General features: G+C 46.1%; 1 long non-coding RNA gene across 1 annotated transcript; it reads right to left on the reverse strand.

Annotated features, from left to right (window-relative positions):
- Positions 1–11,687: 11,687 nt before the first annotated feature.
- Positions 11,688–18,061, reverse strand: LOC136641274 (uncharacterized). The gene is made up of 5 exons (XR_010793859.1): positions 17,984–18,061; positions 17,762–17,857; positions 16,505–16,609; positions 13,434–13,537; positions 11,688–13,284 (listed from the first exon to the last, which is right to left on the reverse strand). It is a non-coding gene; the product is annotated as an uncharacterized lncRNA (long non-coding RNA).
- Positions 18,062–20,453: the final 2,392 nt, after the last annotated feature.

Below are 20,453 nucleotides of genomic sequence, written 5' to 3' on the forward strand. Positions count from 1 at the left end.
CCAGGGCTCTTAGGCTGGGGCGTCGCAACACCCCAGTCTGAAAACCACTGGGCTACTGGAAAGGGCTTTGGGTTACTCCCGGCCTGCAAACAACTTCTTTGGTCTTGTCGCGCTCCCAGGAGCGCAATAATGCTTTGCAACACAATAGGAAAGTGTTCAGCTAGACTGCGACTTGCGAGACTGTCATTGAGCCTGCCTACAGTAAAATGGGCTTTGTTATAAGTTGGTTCACTTAAAGTTGCAGCTTCCGAGAACCTATCAACAACTTTGAGCACTTGCTGTATTAAAAATACAGGTGTGCATCTGACCACACTGAAATCCTTTAAAGATATCCCTCTAACACTCACACAACTGCTGCAGGGTATTCTGTGCTTATTATCATTCTTCTTTTTGGTTGAGTGGACCTCTTTGCAAACAAACAGATGAAAGTGTTACAGCATGGGTTTTTTTTAGCCTGCACAACTGATACTGTCTCTATGCCTGGTATTGGGAACACCGGCCGCCAGCATGGCTCACACAGACACTGTTTCTAGGAAATGTTCCCTCTACTAGAGGTTGTGGCAAGTTTAGAACATGACAAAAACTTGTAGCACAACCCTTACTACTTCACAGTAAATCCCATTTATTTCAGTGGAACCTACACCCAGGTAAGTGGGCAGTTTTAACCTTAATCCTCTATAGCTGAGGTTCTCAAACTGGGGCAATGCAACACCCCAGCCTGAAGACCTCAGCCTCTGGCCCCTTAAGGGGTGGGGGAAGAAGGAAGGCAGTGACGTGATCCCCAGGATTGCACCGCCACCGGTGACACAGGTTGCTTTGTACAACCTTAACTATGTCTCTGCCAGCCTCCTTGGGGTGCAGGCAGCCCCCTCTGCAGGGCTCCTCATGGCTTGTGAAAAGTAAAAAAAGTGATTGTGACCCACCTCTGGTTTCATGATCACAACCTGGAAGTAGGTCACTAAAGCTTTTTTTTTTTTTTAAACTTTTTACAGGCTGTGGGAAGCCCTGCAGAGGGCTCCGCAGGGCTCCCCGCACCCCAGGGAGGCCATCAGGGACACAGGTAAGGTTGTAAAAAGCCACAGTGTCCCTGACCATTCCTCGCTCCCACAAACAGGACAATTCTTGAACTCCAGGAGAGTTTGAAAACTGCTGCTCTATGGTGCCCAGAACATCATCTGAGTTGTTGAACCAATAGGGAAGAGGGACCATAATGGTACATAGTTCAGCATATATGTAATTAGAAGGTTTCCAAGGAACTTCAACACAGACACATTTGCCTTTAAAAGAAGGGGCTTCTCAAAAATGTGTTGTAAAAAGGAAGCAGGAAGAGAAAGCCAAGAAGGTCAAATTTCTGCAGTGTGTGTGAAAGTTATTTAAAACCACCACAACAAAAGCAATTGTCACAGAGTTGAAAAGTAAGAAATACGTAGGATCCCCCAAGGATCTCTACCAGGACAAGTGTTTTTTTTAGGCATTCACAAATTATTTGGAGTTAGGGGTAACAGTGAGATGGCCAAATTTGCAGGCAATTCCAAACTTTTCAGGAGGGTAAAAATCAATGCATATTTGTGAAGTATTCTAAAAGAACCTCTTCAAACCAGGAAATGGGCAGATGCAGTTCAAAGTCAGTAAAAATAAAGGGATGTACACTGGGGCAAAAAAAACAAAACCCCAACTTCATAGATATACTTATGGGGGCAGTGCTGTCGATGTTGAAAAGATCTTAGTGTCTGGTGGACTGTCCAATTAAAACACTGACTCAGATTGCCAGTAAAGGTTTCTCTCTCTCTCTCTCTCTCTGACTCAGATTGTGACCTCGGTGAATTTCCATGTTATGGGTCATTGGGAAAGGGATTGAGAATAAGACGGCAAATGTATTATATGCAAATCTAGGCAAGCTAAAACAGACAAAAGGAAGTATTTCTTTATCCAGCAAGTAATTAATAAGTGGAAGTCCTTGCTGCAGGGGGTTATGATGACACCTGACCAGGATGCCTTGAAAAGGGGATTGGACAGATTTATGGAAGAAAGATCTACCACAGCTTGCAAGACATGATGTTTGTATGCATGGGTTTTAGAGGTAACCTATCTCTCGATGCCAGATACAAGGAAGTACAGGATACACAAGTATCTTGTTGTTTTTCATGCTCCCAGAAGCCACTGGTGGACCACTGTGAGATACAGGAAGCTGAACTAGATAGACCTTTTTGGACTGATCCAGCAGGACAAGACATGTTCTTGAGTGAAAAACCAGTCATAGATATCTCTCACTGGTTGGTTCACATAAACCTGCCTCTCCTATTACCCTCCTATAAGTCATATTGATTTCCTTCCCTACAGGGATATAAATAGCTGAGTGGCAGAGGATATTTTCCAAGCAACATTTTGTTATGGGAGTGGCAGACAGAAGCATTTTTTTTCTTCCTTGAAAGCCCCTGACTACACAAAATTAACTTAGGCTGCAATCCTATGCATACTTCCCTGGGATAAGTCCCACTGAGCACAATGGGACTTCCTTTTGAGTAGACATGCATAGTATTATGCTGTTAAGACAAATCTATGCTGGAGCATAGAAGTCTGCCACAGGCGAGGTCATCCAGGATCGGGCGCAGCAGATGGAACGCTGGGTGCAGCACTACTCTGAGCTATATTCCAGAGAAAATGTAGTCACTGAAGAAGCACTGAACAACATTGAGTGCCTGCCTGTGCTGGAAGAGCTTGACAGTGAACCAACTCTAGAAGAACTTCACGTGGCCCTGGACTCCCTTGCCTTTGGCAAGGCACCTGGAAAAGACAGCATCCCTGCTGAAGTCCTAAAATGCTGCAAAGAGATCATCGTCACTGAGCTGCATGAAATCCTTTGTCTCTGCTGGAGAGAAGGTGGAGTACCTCAAGACATGAGGGATGCAAACATCATCACGCTGTACAAGAACAAAGGTGACAGGGGTGTCTGCAACAACTACCGCGACATCTCTCTCCTTAGCATTGTAGGGAAGCTGTTTGCCCGAGTTGCACTAAAGAGGCTCCAGGTACTTGCAGAGAGCGTCTATCCAGAATCGCAGTGTGGATTCCGTGCCAACAGGCCCACCACTGATATGGTATTCTCCCTTAGACAACTGCAGGAGAAATGCAGGGAACAACGACAGCCACTCTTTATAGCCTTCATAGATCTCACAAAGGCTTTCGACCTGGTCAGCAGGGACGGCCTCTTCAAGATTCTCCCCAAGATCGGATGTCCACCCAGGCTCCTCAGCATCATCAGATCTTTCCACAAGGGCATGAAGGGCACTGTTGTCTTTGATGGTTCCACATCAGACCCTTTTGACATCCGAAGCGGAGTGAAGCAGGGCTGTGTTCTTGCGCCAACCTTGTTTGGGATTTTCTTTGCTGTCCTGCTGAAGCAGGCCTTTGGAACTGCAACAGAAGGCATCTATCTCCGGACCAGATCAGACAGAAAGCTCTTCAACCTCTCCAGACTGAGAGCAAAATCCAAAGTCCAGCTGAAATGTCTGCGTGACTTCCTCTTTGCTGACGATGCAGCTGTCACTACCCACTCTGCCAAAGATCTCTAGCAGCTCATGGATCGTTTTAGCAAGGCCTGCCAAGATTTTGGACTGACAATCAGCCTGAAGAAAACACAGGTCATGGTTCAGGATGTGGACTCACCTCCCTGCATTACAATCTCTGAGCATGAACTGGAGGTTGTCCGTGACTTTGTGTACCTTGGCTCAACGATCTCCGACACTCTTTCTCTTGATACCGAGCTAAACAAGCGCATCGGTAAAGTAGCTACCACGTTTTCCAGACTCACAAAGAGAGTCTGGTCCAACAAGAAGCTGACGGAACATACCAAGATCCATGTCTACAGAGCTTGCGTCTTGTGTACACTTCTGTACTGCAGCGAGTCATGGACTCTTCACTCACAACAGGAGAGGAAACTGAATGCTTTCCACATGCGCTGCCTCCGACGTATTCTCGGCATCACCTGGCAGGACAAAGTTCCAAACAACACAGTCCTGGAACGTGCTGGAATCCCTAGCATGTATGCACTACTGAAACAGAGACGTCTGCGTTGGCTTGGTCATGTTGTGAGAATGGATGATGGCCGGATCCCAAAGGATCTCCTCTATGGAGAACTCGTGCAAGGAAAGCGCCCTACAGGTAGACCACAGCTGCGATACAAGGACATCTGCAAGAGGGATCTGAAGGCCTTAGGGATGGACCTCAACAAGTGGGAAACCCTGGCCTCTGAGCGGCCCGCTTGGAGGCAGGCTGTGCAGCATGGCCTTTCCCAGTTTGAAGAGACACTTGGCCAACAGTCTGAGGCTAAGAGGCAAAGAACGAAGGCCCATAGCCAGGGAGACAGACCAGGGACAGACTGCACTTGCTCCCGGTGTGGAAGGGATTGTCACTCCCGGATTGGCCTTTTCAGCCACACTAGACGCTGTGCCAGAACCACCTTTCAGAGCGCGATACCATAGTCTTTCGAGACTGAAGGTTGCCAATACAATAAAATACGCTGGTGCAAAATAAAAAAAATCCAGCTGAAAGGAAAGCTGCTTCAGAAGGAGAGCACTGTCCAAAATGGTCAGTATGAGCTGTGGCCACATAAGAAAGAGTTGCCACATGGAACAGCGTCAAGTGCATTTGTCTATTTGTTTGAACTGGCTGTCCTGCTTCCCAGCCTTTGAGAGCAACTGGACACGAAGATGTATTGCATGCCTCACTTTTCCTGCATGGAGGCATCATAACAGGGAGAGCATCAGGTCAGTCGCCCATCACTACGTGTTCTTCAACCCAGGAGGGTGCCTTCCAGTGTCACCCCAGCATGTGCAGACACAGAAGTAATTGGCGGTGCCATTATGACATGTTCACAAATCACCAGTTACTTCTGGCTTGCAAGCCATAGCTTGGAGCTGCCACTTCTTTGCTCTGCTCAAAGTTCTGCAGCTCCAAGTTCTGCAGTACTCAGAGCAAAGTGAAGAACTGGTTGCTCTGAGCTTGGTCAAGTAGCTTCTTTGTGCTTCTTGCAAGCTATGCTCATGAGAACAGGAGCCAGTGCCACCAAAGATGGTGTCACCCTACCTCAGGCTTTGCCATCTTTGGCCCTCCCAAGCCTTACCCACTTGGCCCAAGGTGCTTCTCTTTAAAACTGTTCCATAGCATCAGCGGCCAAGCATAGAGGGGCAAAGCTGCCACCATCTTGATTAGGCCTCAAGTGGGTCTCACGCCCTTCTGCCTGGCAGCCAGGACAGCAGGGCCTCTGGAAGGAATTTTATCAGGGGGTACAAAGTTTCTTTTGGGCCCATTCCCAAAGGGGGGAGGGGGGCAATGGCAGAAGGCAGAATTGGGGGGGGGGAGAAATAGGGCAGGGGAAAGGTGCTGGCAGCCAGAATAGTCTTTGGAGCCCAGGTCTACCAGGCTTCTTGATGCAGAGCCCAGGCCTACCCGACCATGCAGTACTGGCAGCTAGATAAAGTAATATGGAAAAGCAAACAACTCCTAAGTCTCTCTAAAATCTTTGAAATATAGAAAATCCATTGGAGAAAATCAGCATCTTTGTATTTAGGTTCACACTAGAATGGACAGTGTGCTGTATGCACCAAAATGAACTTCTGCAACAGCTGTAGCCTTGCACCTGAGCTCCTATACACTCCTTCATGGTTAATGGATCCACAAACCAAAGAGCTACTGTAGCAGGCCAGATCTGACACTGTGTTAAGGAGGGTCATGGATGCATTCCTGAGTCCAGTGTTTATGGCTTGTAGCAGCAGTTGCTCCTCCATACCCATTATTGTGCCCCCAGCTTCATGCGCAGTCAGCGAGTTCAGGTGAGATAGGAAAATGTAAGATCCCAGGAACTTTCTGGGCTCCCTCCTTTGATTCCTGGGCCCCCTTTCTGACCCTGGATACAAATTACACCCTTTACCCCCCCTCTCCTAGGCCCTGCAGGACAGATCTCCCCCCCCCCCCCGCTTGCTACTCTGTTTCAACTGCTTGTTAATGCTAGCAGAAGGGAACCATGTGCAGCCTTCCATGTGTATTACCAAAGTGTAATACCTTGGTATTACGCACATTGCAATGCTATATTGCATTGCAATGCCATATGCTCTCGTTGAACTTGAGGCACTGACCCCCATATATTGATTTGTCTAGTGCAGTGGTTCTCACACCTTTAGCACCGGGAACCACTTTTTAGAATGAGAATGTCAGGACCCACCAGAAGTGATGCCATGACTGGAAGTTATGTCATCACGCAGGAAATTTTTGACACTCCTCGGTTGCAATCCTACCCACACTTACCCAGGAGTCAGTTCCATTTACTATCATTGTTAAAAGCATATACATTTTGTATTGGCATCCTTCAGTCTCGAAAGACTATGGTATCGCGCTCTGAAAGGTGGTTCTGGCACAGCGTCTAGTGTGGCTGAAAAGGCCAATCCGGGAGTGACAATCCCTTCCACACCGGGAGCAAGTGCAGTCTGTCCCTGGTCTGTCTCCCTGGCTATGGGCCTTCCTTCTTTGCCTCTTAGCCTCAGACTGTTGGCAAAGTGTCTCTTCAAACTGGGAAAGGCCATGCTGCACAGCCTGCCTCCAAGCGGGCCGCTCAGAGGCCAGGGTTTCCCACTTGTTGAGGTCCATCCCTAAGGCCTTCAGATCCCTCTTGCAGATGTCCTTGTATCGCAGCTGTGGTCTACCTGTAGGGCGCTTTCCTTGCATGAGTTCTCCATAGAGGAGATCCTTTGGGATCCGGCCATCATCCATTCTCACGACATGACCAAGCCAACGCAGGCGTCTCTGTTTCAGCAGTGAATACATGCTAGGGATTCCAGCACGTTCCAGGACTGTGTTGTTTGGAACTTTGTCCTGCCAGGTGATGCCGAGGATGCGTCGGAGGCAGCGCATGTGGAAAGCGCTCAGTTTCCTCTCCTGTCGTGAGCGGAGAGTCCATGACTCGCTGCAGTACAGAAGTGTACTCAGGACGCAAGCTCTGTAGACCTGGATCTTGGTATGTTCCGTCAGCTTCTTGTTGGACCAGACTCTCTTTGTGAGTCTGGAAAACGTGGTAGCTGCTTTACCGATGCGCTTGTTTAGCTCGGTATTGAGAGAAAGAGTGTCGGAGATCGTTGAGCCAAGGTACACAAAGTCACGGACAACCTCCAGTTCATGCTCAGAGATTGTAATGCAGGGAGGTGAGTCCACATCCTGAACCATGACCTGTGTTTTCTTCAGGCTGATTGTCAGTCCAAAATCTTGGCAGGCCTTGCTAAAACGATCCATGAGCTGCTGGAGATCTTTGGCAGAGTGGGTAGTGACAGCTGCATCGTCAGCAAAGAGGAAGTCACGCAGACATTTCAGCTGGACTTTGGATTTTGCTCTCAGTCTGGAGAGGTTGAAGAGCTTTCCGTCTGATCTGGTCCGGAGATAGATGCCTTCTGTTGCAGTTCCAAAGGCCTGCTTCAGCAGGACAGCGAAGAAAATCCCAAACAAGGTTGGTGCAAGAACACAGCCCTGCTTCACTCCGCTTCGGATGTCAAAAGGGTCTGATGTGGAGCCATCAAAGACAACAGTGCCCTTCAAGTCCTTGTGGAAAGATCTGATGATGCTGAGGAGCCTGGGTGGACATCCAATCTTGGGGAGAATCTTGAAGAGGCCGTCCCTGCTGACCAGGTCGAAAGCCTTTGTGAGATCTATGAAGGCTATAAAGAGTGGCTGTCGTTGTTCCCTGCATTTCTCCTGCAGTTGTCTAAGGGAGAATACCATATCAGTGGTGGACCTGTTGGCTCGGAATCCACACTGCGATTCTGGATAAACGCTCTCTGCAAGTACCTGGAGCCTCTTTAGTACAACTCGGGTAAACAGCTTTCCTACAACGCTAAGCATATACATAGTAGCCTGTTAAAAGTACAGATCTGTAACATGTCCCCAAATGCAGTCACATAACATAGTAGCATCAAGTCTAATATATTTAAAAAAACTGAAATGGAGACCCCTCCTTAAAATTGGTTTGCAACCCACTTAGTGGGTCCCGACCCATAGTTTGAGAAACACTGGTCTAGCAGCATTATGCACACTCAGGCCATTTAGGGCTGGCTCAAGATCTCAAGGTGCCATCTCCTTTATTCCCATCCCCAGCATTTCAGTTCAGAAGAACCACATTTTTATACTTGTGCTGTTCATCCTCACCTCTCACTGCATACATACAAGGCATGAAGTTTATTTCTTTTCCTCCTCCTTTTTAAAAGTGTTTTGTGCTGTCCATACATGGACCTAAAAGAAAACCAAAACCGCAGATCTCAAAACTAAATCCTAAATTCTTCATTTGAACCTGAGGATTGTTCAACGTTTTGATTTGAGAATCATAAGGTTTCAGGATGGATAATCCTTGAGGCTTGTTTCATCTGTAGTATGATTTTGAGCTTTTCAATTACAACTTGAGTTGTGTTCTCAGGAATTTCTTCCAATACCTTGAGGACTAGGAGCTTGCCATTTTTTTTTATCTAAAAGAAAAACCACTGTCAAGGCTGAACAAAGACTTCCATGAGAAATGCTGCCCCTGTTCTCTGATTATGTGCCAGCCTCTGTTCCTCCCACTCTCTAATTTTCTAGCTCAACACTCCCCTCCCCATTTCCTCTTCATCCCCTGCTTCCTTTTATAATCCAGGAAGGGGAAGAAGGAGCAGCAACAGTGGAGGCAAGAAAGCAGAGATGGACACCCCCCCCCAACCACTCTGCTGCCTGAAGCAACACCTCAGTTCGCTTCCACGATGGGCCAGCCCTGGGTGTGGTGGTTGAGAATTTAATTATCACAGTGACAGAGTCACTACATTGCCCCTCTGAAGTCTGCAACAGGCGAGGTCATCCAGGATCGGGTGCAGCAGATGGAACGCTGGGTGCAGCACTACTCTGAGCTATATTCCAGAGAAAATGTAGTCACCGAAGAAGCGCTGAACAACATTGAGTGCCTGCCTGTACTGGAGGAGCTTGACAGTGAACCAACCCTAGAAGAACTTCACGTGGCCCTGGACTCCCTTGCCTTTGGCAAGGCACCTGGAAAAGACAGCATCCCTGCTGAAGTCCTAAAGTGCTGCAAAGAGATCATCATCACTGAGCTGCATGAAATCCTTTGTCTCTGCTGGAGAGAAGGTGGAGTACCTCAAGACATGAGGGATGCAAACATCATCACGCTGTACAAGAACAAAGGCGACAGGGGTGACTGCAACAACTACCGTGGCATCTCTCTCCTTAGCGTTGTAGGAAAGTTGTTTGCCCGAGTTGCACTAAAGAGGCTCCAGGTACTTGCAGAGAGCGTTTATCCAGAATCGCAGTGTGGATTCCGAGCCAACAGGTCCACCACTGATATGGTATTCTCCCTTAGACAACTGCAGGAGAAATGCAGGGAACAACGACAGCCACTCTTTATAGCCTTCATAGATCTCACGAAGGCCTTTGACCTGGTCAGCAGGGATGGCCTCTTCAAGATTCTCCCCAAGATCGGATGTCCACCCAGGCTCCTCAGCATCATCAGATCCTTCCACAAGGACATGAAGGGCACTGTTGTCTTTGATGGCTCCACATCAGACCCCTTTGACATCCGAAGCGGCGTGAAGCAGGGCTGTGTTCTTGCACCAACCTTGTTTGGGATGTTCTTTGCTGTCCTGCTGAAGCAGGCCTTTGGAACTGCAACAGAAGGCATCTATCTCCGGACCAGATCAGATGGAAAGCTCTTCAACCTCTCCAGACTGAGAGCAAAGTCCAAAGTCCAGCTGAAATGTCTGCGTGATTTCCTCTTTGCCGACGATGCAGCTATCACTAACCACTCTGCCAAAGATCTCCAGCAGCTCATGGATCGTTTTAGCAAGGCCTGCCAAGATTTTGGACTGACAATCAGCCTGAAGAAAACACAGGTCATGGTTCAGGATGTGGACTCACCTCCCTGCATTACAATCTCTGAGCATGAACTGGAGGTTGTCCGTGACTTTGTGTACCTTGGCTCAACGATCTCCGACACTCTTTCTCTTGATACCGAGCTAAACAAACGCATCGGTAAAGCAGCTACCACGTTTTCCAGACTCACAAAGAGAGTCTGGTCCAACAAGAAGCTGACGGAACATACCAAGATCCAGGTCTACAGAGCTTTCGTCTTGTGTACACTTCTGTACTGCAGCGAGTCATGGACTCTTCACTCACAACAGGAGAGGAAACTGAATGCTTTCCACATGCGCTGCCTCCGACGTATTCTCGGCATCACCTGGCAGGACAAAGTTCCAAACAACACAGTCCTGGAACGTGCTGGAATCCCTAGCATGTATTCACTGCTGAAACAGAGACGCCTGCGTTGGCTTGGTCATGTTGTGAGAATGGATGATGGCCGGATCCCAAAGGATCTCCTCTATGGAGAACTCGTGCAAGGAAAGCGCCCTACGGGTAGACCACAGCTGCGATACAAGGACATCTGCAAGAGGGATCTGAAGGCCTTAGGAGTGGACCTCAACAAGTGGGAAACCCTGGCCTCTGAGCAGCCTGCTTGGAGGCAGGCTGTGCAACATGGCCTTTCCCAGTTTGAAGAGACACTTGGCCAACAGTCTGAGGCTAAGAGGCAAAGAAGGAAGGCCCATAGCGAGGGAGACAGGCCAGGGACAGACTGCACTTGCTCCCGGTGTGGAAGGGATTGTCACTCCCGAATCGGCCTTTTCAGCCACACTAGACACTGTTCCAGAACCACCTTTCAGAGCGCGATACCATAGTCTTTCGAGACTGAAGGTTGCCAACTAAGAGTCACTACAGTAAGAAAAATACACAATACACAGAAAAATAATATAGGAAAGTGTAGGTATAAAAAATAAGAAGCTTTCCTATATTACCATGTCTGATTTTTAGTGCAGTGGCTCTGGTAGTCACATCAAAGCTTTATTGTATGTTCAGATGTTAAAGACACCCACATTCTTAGAGTCTCTGGCAAAGGGATGCTTCCCAGAGGGATACAAGGCTGGTCACTTGGATTGGTGACTGATTGGCACTTATGTGATTATGCACATAAAGGGGGACTGATAGCCAGTGGCAGTCCTGGACCCTGTGCCACTCAGGGCCAGGACTGCAGAATTCCACCCCTCCAGTTGAACACCCTCCCCACCAGGGGCCTTGGAGGGCCAGAGGAGGCCACACACAGCCTCCTCCTAAGGCAAGGTGACCTCTGACCCTAGACCTGGATAGCCCAATAGAGAATAAACAGAGTACTAAGAATTAGTTTAATATTATAGCATATGCACAATAGAAGGGAGCTGCTTGATTTTTAGAAACAAATGCTTAAACAGCTTGAAAAACCACATTGCTAACTGCCTGATTTTATTAAAGCACAGAAAAGTCATTTTAAACATCATAAGTTGGTCTCACAGAGAACAGGACAAGCAGATGGAAAAAAACAAGTATTTTTAGAAGTTTGCTAGTTTCATAGAAGCTACACAGAGAATAAGGGAGTGAAGGCAACCAGAGAGATAACGGGCTATTTGGCAGGTGCACAGGTCTCCATGCCAGGTGCCAAAAGTCACTTGTTTATTCTTCTAAGCTTTCAGAAGAAGGAAAAACAAATATAAATATTTAGTCTTTGCTTTTAAAGTGTAACCAATATATATATATATATATATATATATATATATATATATATATATATATATATATATATATATATATATGATAGTAATTAAAATTAAGTCTTCAAAAACAAAGATGCTTGATTTTAGGAAAATTTAGTTTAACACTGCAAACATCCTTATCTTGTATTCTCAAGGATGTTTTTACACTTGCAGAGGGGAGTTCAGAACAGTTAGACAGATAAACAAGACCATCCTTAAAGAAAGAGTCTTTGTGTGAATAACAACCGAGATAAGAGAGGGGGGCTAGTACAGAGTTCCCTCAAAATAGCCTGCCTGACATGTAATGTCTGACAAGGGTTGTTAAACAGAACTCACACATGCAGAGTACTATTTGGGTTGTTTTGTGTTAAAATATAGAAAGGTCACAAGAAACTAGCTGAGGCCATATGACACTTTAATAAGTGCTAGCCAGTCACACAAGAAAGGTCATAAAGCCCTCAATACCAATATACACAAGGTACATAGTTATATAGAATTATATAGTAAAATTGTTAAAAGGGAGTTTAAAGATTCTAGTTTACACAGGTTAGCAAGAGGGCCCATAAGAAATATACCTCTTCTCCTGGTTTTAGTATGAGTTGCATGAGCAAAGCCATCCTAATTAGGAAGGGTTTAAAGGAATAAATGCCAATAAATGGGTTAGAAGTTCTGCCAAATTAAGGTCTTCACACCCATGTTTAAGTATTTGTGTGCTCACTTTAATGGGGCTAGTACGAAAACTTATTTTCTCAAAGAGGTCCCTAATTAGACTAATAAATGTGAGTGAGGGTCAGTGCTGGATAAAATGATGTTACAACGAACCCTACTGGTTTTGGAAACTTTTGGAAATTATGTAATTTTGGCAGAGTGTTAAGATGAAACCCCACCTGTATGTAAATAAGAGCCAATCAATGGTTTTGCTCACTTGTTGCCCACCTATTTTCCATCTTGTATGTAAATGGTACTTTATGTCCTATTAAAACTGAGCCCCATTTATCATGTCAAACCTTCAGCGAATGAGAAGTTTGGATTTTCAGACAAAGGATTGTGTAGTATAAAGGTTAAAATCCACCAGTTGGACGATGTCCATGCTCTGGACATGAGTCCCGTGGACCAACTGTATACAATTCAATAAGAGCCTGTGAACCTTCATACTTGTGTACCAAGTCATTCTGAGTTGCTTATTTGAGTGGCTGTTTGGCCTTGCAAAACTCCAATCCTCCAAAGGCCTTCTGAGGCCTCCAGAAGGCCTTTAAGGGCACTTCCAGTGTTCAGCAAAAACTGGAAGAGATATTTTAATGCTCTTAGAAGGCCTTTTGAGGACCAGGGAGGCTTCAATGCCTCCGGACGGGGTAGGAAGGCAATGGTAAGAGCTGTGGGATGAGGGCAGAGGAGTGGGCATCTGTGACATTTGCTCCCCTTGCCCCTCCCCTGGTACACCACTGCTGACAGCTGGTATGCAAAAGCACCAGAAGTTCCTTTGGGACAAGTTCAGCTCTTGACATTTCATGTCATCTTGCAGGGGCTGTCGCTCCTCTCCCTCATCTTCACTTTCTGGCTGCAGAGCCATTTCTTTACCACGAGACATTCGGTGCTGCTCACAGCCCCCTCCTTTAGATAAGCGCACTGTCCATCTCCTTGCACTTCATAGCTGCAAAGCAAGAGCAACAAGGGGGCTAAGTCACCTGTGAACATCACTTGTTTGTTGCCGATTACAACATTTCTGAGTGGCTTTTTTGAGAGATGCACTCAAGGTGATGTGCACAAAACCAGAAAACATTTAAGGGAATTGGAACTCACAGGTTGTTGAACAGGGTCCCGTCGGGCCACTTCCAAGTCAATCCTGGCTCTCTGAAGAGGCCCACCCAGTGGTTAAAGGGGCCCTTGTGGTGCACTGCAACATTCTGATTAAGATAAATTGAGTTTTAGAAAAGGGAACTCGCACATTTAAGGTTGCTAATAGACTTTTTAAAAAATGACTTTTTAAAAAAGTGCTGGTCCAGTTGCCAGAATATTTTGCGTAAAAGCCAGGATCTGGGGCTGCCTGCTAGAATTTTTGAGTAAAGCTGGAAAGTCAGCACACAGATGTTCATGGAGTGCACATGCTTGAACAGCATATATTTCATACATGCACACTAAGGAACTAGGCTGTTGAGCTCAAGCCCAGTGCACCATTCCACATGCTGCTGCCTGAGTGCAGGAGTAAGACTCCTTCACAGCCAACATCCTGCTGCTCCTCCCCTAAATTCTGGAGCAAACGGAGGCCGAGTGATGGAGCATCTTGGCATTGGCAGTTCTAAGGGATTGCTTCTGCATACAGCTCCTCTCCTGGGTGCAGCTCTTTTCTCCCACACTTGACCATCCAAGCAGAGGCTCAGCCAACCATATTTGCCAGCATCAGCCACAGGACCAAACCCAGGACAGGCCAAATCAAACCCAGGACAGGTCAAGGAGTGGGACATGGAGAGGCTTTTGCTGTTAGCACCACTCCATGTCCCACTCCTTGACCTGTCCTAGGTTTCATCCCCTGCTCCCACCCAGATGCGAGTTGACAACCCTGACAATCACAGGAAGCAAGAGACAAGCCAGCACCATAGCTGGTGTTGCACACACAGCTGGATTGCAACAAAAGCTGGTAGCACTTCCCTTTTGAACCACTAACAGGACCAGCCCTGCTTTGTCACAAGTGAAGGTGAGATGGTTGCCTTGGGAGCCAGGTTTTGGTTGGCAGAAGGGTTGGGAGCAGGACTGTCCAACAGATCCAGTTCATGAGACCTTATTTACTGGGAAGTTTTCAGGCAGAATCTCTATTGAATTGTTATCTCTATAGAAGTGTTTCTCAAACTGTGGACCAGGACCCACTAGGTGGGTTGCAAGCCAATTTCAGGTGGGTCCCCATTCATTTCAATATTTTATTTTTAATGTTGATGCCCCCATGGTACATGACTGCATCTGGGGAAATGTTATACATCTGCACTTTTAATAGGCTATCATGTATATTCTTTCAACAATGATACTCAATGGAACTTACTCCTGGGTAAGCATGGGTAGGATTTCAGCCTAGGATTGTGAACAATTTTCCTGCTTGATGATGTCACTCCCTGTCATGACATCACTTCTGGTGGGTCATGACAGATTCTCATTCTAAAAAGTGGGTCCCTGAGCTAAATGTGCTAGAACCCCTATAGAATTTAATGAGCGTCTCCCATCAATTTTAATTATACTTGAACAGGAGAACATCCTGGTGGATGATAACCACCTGAACGCCTCTGCGCTTATTGGCCAGAATGCTGTAAAATGGCAATTCTATCTCTGCCATTTGGCAGAATGCTGCTTGCAAGGCTTCTATTCTCTCTTTGTATAGTTTGGTAAATCAGAGGACTAGGAACATTTCCTGAATTAAAAGTGATATGCAAGGACAGCCTGCTCCAAAACAAACTTGTTGGGCCTTTAAGATCAGTGTTTTTTAAGGGACAACGATGACTGCTCTCTGGTCTGCCATTGCAGAGTCAGGGCCTTTTCACTGGCAGCACTTCAACAGTGGAACTCCTGGGTAATCAGGCTGGCTCCCCCTCATTCTGTTTTTAAAAAGGGATGCTGAAGATTTGGGGGGCTTCTAATGCCTGCTTGAGGGGGCTTCTAATGCCATGCCAAACTATTATATATTTGATTTGTTCTGTGCTACCATTATACTTTTATTGATTGCATGAATTTATTTTACAATGTTTAAAATGTTTTATTGGGAGTGGCTTAATTTTTAAAACATTTTTAATGGAAAGTGAGATATGACTAGAACAAACGAACATTTATGGAAGGGTGTCTTCCTGGTTTTTTTCTTTTCTTTTCTAAATTGAAGTACCATCTGTCACTGACCGGGCCAGACTGGCCCACGCAAGCTGCCTGCTGCCCATCCAGGTACAAGCTATCTGTAAAATAGCCGGAAGACATTTAGCAGCCTGAAGCATAGCTGGAGGTAGTGGCTCACACATGCTGGCATGGAGGCGTCATGGTACAGAGGGTTTTGCAGGTCCTTCTCTTACCAGTTCCTCTAAGCTATCAATCACGGCCAGAGAGGCACCGAGGGAGGAACAGTGGTGCTGGCCAGCAGCCCAGGTCCCTTCCAGTTCGGAGAAATCATAGCAGTGCCCTTGGTTCATGATCCAGCCATGAGGGCAACAAGGAGGGGCAGTGACGGCAGCCGGTAAGTCGGGTTTAGCCACTGACAACGAGAAGCATCATTGGTTCAAGGTTATGCTACTATCCTGTCCATTTTTCCAAGGAGCCCAGTGCATAAAGAGATATTACAAGAGACACAAAGCTGCTTCCAGTCCACGTCTCTTCCCTTTTTCCTTGTAATGTCCAGATGAATACAGAGCATGATGGGATATCATCACGCCCACTGCACGCAGCCAATAATGTAGGATTAGTATGGCAATGCACAGTGTGTGATGATATCACATTTCAAGGTAGAGATTTTGCTTCCATATTATCATAGCCTTACTGAACACAATGCGCTTACTTCTGAGTAATACCGTTTTCAAACACCTCTATTTATGGGTTTTTTATTTCCTGGGTGCAAAAGGTTGCTAAAAATGTAGATGCAATGAATGCCTGCTGGACGCATGATATTGTTCTTCCAGGAGGTGTAGGAAACAACCGGCATAGGCGCAGTGTCCACGTATGTTAGGAAGAGTGATTCGGAACATGTGTACACATGGGAGAGCAGGCACAACTGTGACTGTCATGCACAGGCACATGTGAAGCAGCCCTATATCATCGATTAAAGACAAGCCTTGCAAACATTTGTGGGAATTCTGAAAGTGCTGCCACCAAACGAATGGGTACCAACAGCATGCTCGTTTACTACTCACTTGTAAAAACAAAGATGGTGGTTACCAAGCCCACAATCTGGATGATGAAAAGCACCAGGAGTATCCATGTGATTGAGTTTTGAACCCTGGAAATGGACTGAGCACCTGCAAGTGGAAAAAAAATAGTAAGGCATTATAATTGGGTAGTTCTGATTCCTTACAGCAATGATTTTCAACTCTTTTCATCTCATGGCCCACTGACAAGGCACAAAATTGTCAAGGCACACCACACTGCAGGTGGGCAGCTCACATCCCCCAATGGCCCTACTAATAAAAGACACCCCCCCAATCCTGTGGCACACCTGAGGATCATTCATAGAACAGAATCATAAAGTTGGAATGGGTCATCTAGTCCAACCCCCTGCCTTAGGCAGGAAAGCCTCTTAGGGAATCTCCAACAGGTGCTTGTTGATTCTCTGCTTGAATATCTCCAGTGAGGGAGAGTCCACCACCTCTCTCGGCAATCTGTTCCACAGGGCCGAACCGCCCTGACCCTCAGGAATTTCTTCCTGATGTCTAATCGAGATCTCCTCTCTTACGGTTTGTACCCCTTGGTTCTAGTTCTACTTTCAGAGACAGCTGAGAATAAATTATTCCCTTCTTCCATATGACAGGCCTTTAGGTATTTGAAGAGAGCTGACATATCTGCTCTCAGCCTTCTCTTCTCAGTTCCCTCAACCTTTCCTCATAGGGCTTGTCCTCCAATCCCCTGATCATCCTTGTTGCTCTCCTCTGAACCTGCTCCAGTTTGGCTGCATCTTTCTTAAAGTGGGGTGCCCAGAATGGGACACAATACTCCAGGTGAGATCTAACCAGTGCAGAGTAAAGCAGAACCACAATTTCTCGTGACTTGGAAGCTATGGTTCTGTTAATGCAGGCTAAAATTGCATTCGCTTTCTTTGCATCCGCATTGCACTGGTTGGGTACTGCCATGGCATACTGATTGAAAATCGCTGCCTTAGTGGGTCATTCTGGAGACCCAAAACCATGGTCCAGAATTTCATAGGACTTGGAAGAACAAATGGAAACCTGTAGAACAGTGGTGTCAAGCATGTGGCCTCGGAAGTAAGTTATCTAGCCCTCATTATAACTTAGCTCTTCCGGCTTGATACTTGGGCTCTCTCATATTTTGAAAATATGAACAAGATTTGCACATCTCTGGGAGACCTGCACAAGGGCAATAACTAGCTCTGATTGTTGCTCTTCAATAGCACAGCCAGCAGTGCAATTCTTATGTAATTTGCCAACTCTGCTTACCTTCTGTCTTGTTTTCCTCCAAGTTGAAGTCAACCCACTGCTCGAGTAGCAGAAGTTCATCAGCATTCACCTTCTTCTCCCCATTGAGTGTCTCTCCTTTAAAAAACAATAGGAAGTGACAGTGAACCTTTTACAGCCACAGACCCAGAGGACAGCCAGGTTGAGCACTGGCTGATGGGGTTCACAGAGTCCCCCTGCGGACTCCACTGATAGCTGCCCTACCATCCTTCCTTCCTTTGACTCCAGTCTGACTGCTGCTGCCAGCAACTACCCTTAGCTCAGGACTCTACTCCAGCTCAGAGAACAGGAAGTTTTGGTTCTGCACACTTTACACAAGCAGCCAGTAAGCTGCGGCACTTGGGGAATGAGTGAGGAATGTGACTGGGGTGGTGAGTTGCAAGGAATGCTTTATCTTGCATTTGTGAGTTGCTTTTGGGGGGGCCCTGGGGAGGGGGTCAAAAGGGAATTTTTAAAAATTCTCCAAATAAGTAAGCCACCTTGAGCACCTACACACGAGGAAAGACAGGAGAGAAATGTATTAAATAAAGTCCCCCAAGGACATTAATTTTGTAAAGCTGATCTGGAATTTACAGTTGCTGGATGGGGTGCACTGGGCAAAACTGTGAGTCTCTGGCAAGGCTGCAGGGAGGCGGCAGGTGGGGATCACAAACCACTGGTTGGCTGCTGATTGGTGACACTGTGTGGGCTGCCCAGCAACACTGGCCATTGACTGTTTCAGAGTAAGATAGTTTCACATGTTCAAAGGACACCGATTGCTAAAAATATAACCTGGGTACTTACTGGATGCAAGTGCTTGTGAAACAGTGAGTGACAACTCGCTCATCCCAGTGGTTTAGTGGTAAATTTTATGGTGCAGGAATTTGACATGACACCCCTCCATTGCCATACCCCATGAAGACTGGCACACACAAAAAGTTTAAATTTATACTTTAGAGTCGCTTCATCTCCTGCTATTCGTTTCTTATTTCTACTCTAAGATGCATTTAAATGACTAACTCATTTCATCTGAAACTCGTAAAGTGGGTTATAATAGTTTGTAAAAGTATAAAAATGAAAGGGATTAAAATATCCCAGATAAAAAATAAGAAGCATATGAGAGGACTTGCTCAGATGTAGATATGCCTAGGATTATAGTTTTAATGCAGTAGCCTCCAAACTGCAGCCTATGGACTGGATCTGGTGTGCCAAAGTTACCCGTCCTGGGGTGGTCATGGCAGAGGCTCTCTGTTCTGTGATGCAGCCCCCACTTTTGCTGCCAGTCTTCTGAGAAACTCGCGCTGGGCAGCCCCAAGGCAAATGCCTGAGTTTGCCACCTGCCGGTCCTGATGCTTCTTTTCACTTATGGACTTTTGAAAAAAGTTTCAAAGACAGTCCCTCAGCGCTCCTGCCATAGGAGAAGTTCTGGAGCTCCATTTTTTAAGACTAGATTGAATGCCAACAGGGAGCAGGAAGTTAATACATTCTAGGCACAGTACCACTTTACCTTTGAAGGCATCTGCTGTGTTTGAGTCTGCTACTGTGGCAGAAATTTGTTCCAATTCTGGAAAGCCTTCCTTCCACCTGCAAGGCAAAAACTCCTGAATTCATGCCAAAAATTTTTTATTTATTAAAAAAAATTATATCCTGCTTTTCCCATGCCAAAGCAAATGCCCAAGGTGGCTTACAAAGTTCCAATATATAAGTACAATAAATAATTCAGTAATAAAAACTATAAAACCATGGGGCAACTATTTGGACCAAAACACTATTGGAGAGGAACAGAGGGCAGACATTGACCCATCACCCCAAACGCCAGACAAAATAAATGTTTTGAGCCCTCACCGAAAAACCCTGAGGAGGTGGTCCTTAATTCCCCCAGTATGGAATTTCATAATTATGGTGCCACTGCAGAGAAGGCTCTTCTGACCACTATCCCTCTTACTTGGGATAGAGGCAGTACTTGAAGGAGAGCCCCTTCAGATGATCCAAGAGAGTGGGCTGGAATGTATGGGAGAAGGCGGTCCCTCAGATAGCCTGGACCCAAACAGTGATTAAAGTTTGCATTTAAATGAGATATTCATATAGCACGGAGTACAAAACTGGATTTTGAAATGTCATCCCATCATTCCACACCACCTTGTCTTAACTCATCACCATACCACAAACATCTGCAAAACTGATCAATGAAAGCCTCATCAAGTTCAGCGGCAATCCTGTGTATGCTTATGAGAGTGTAAGTCCCATTAAAATCAATAGGACTTCTTAGCAAACACAGGATTGTGCTATAGAATTTATACTTTTGCACCCTCCCTTGGTGGTTGGCAACCTTCAGTCTCGAAAGACTATGGTATAAGCCTACAGCACCCGGTACTCCCAGGCGGTGTCCCATCCAAGTACTAACCAGGCCTGACCCTGCTTAGCTTCCAAGATTAGACAAGATCAGGCATGTGCAGGGTAACACAATGGTATAACAGAAGTGGCAGTCTGAAAAAGACACTTACCCACTCAGCGCACTTCCATTCCCCTAGACAAGAAAGAATGAGAGAAAAAAATATGTAAGTCACTTGATTTTAATTTAAAAATTTTCAAATAAGAAATAATGGATAATCACGTAGGCATTAGAGCTGACACCAAGGTAAAGAAATTGTAGGGCAGATCAAAGAGATCTATGGCTGGATTTCCAAATGTTTCC

The sequence above is a fragment of the Tiliqua scincoides genome, chromosome 2 (genome assembly GCF_035046505.1).
Source record: "Tiliqua scincoides isolate rTilSci1 chromosome 2, rTilSci1.hap2, whole genome shotgun sequence".
NCBI lineage: Eukaryota > Metazoa > Chordata > Lepidosauria > Squamata > Scincidae > Tiliqua > Tiliqua scincoides.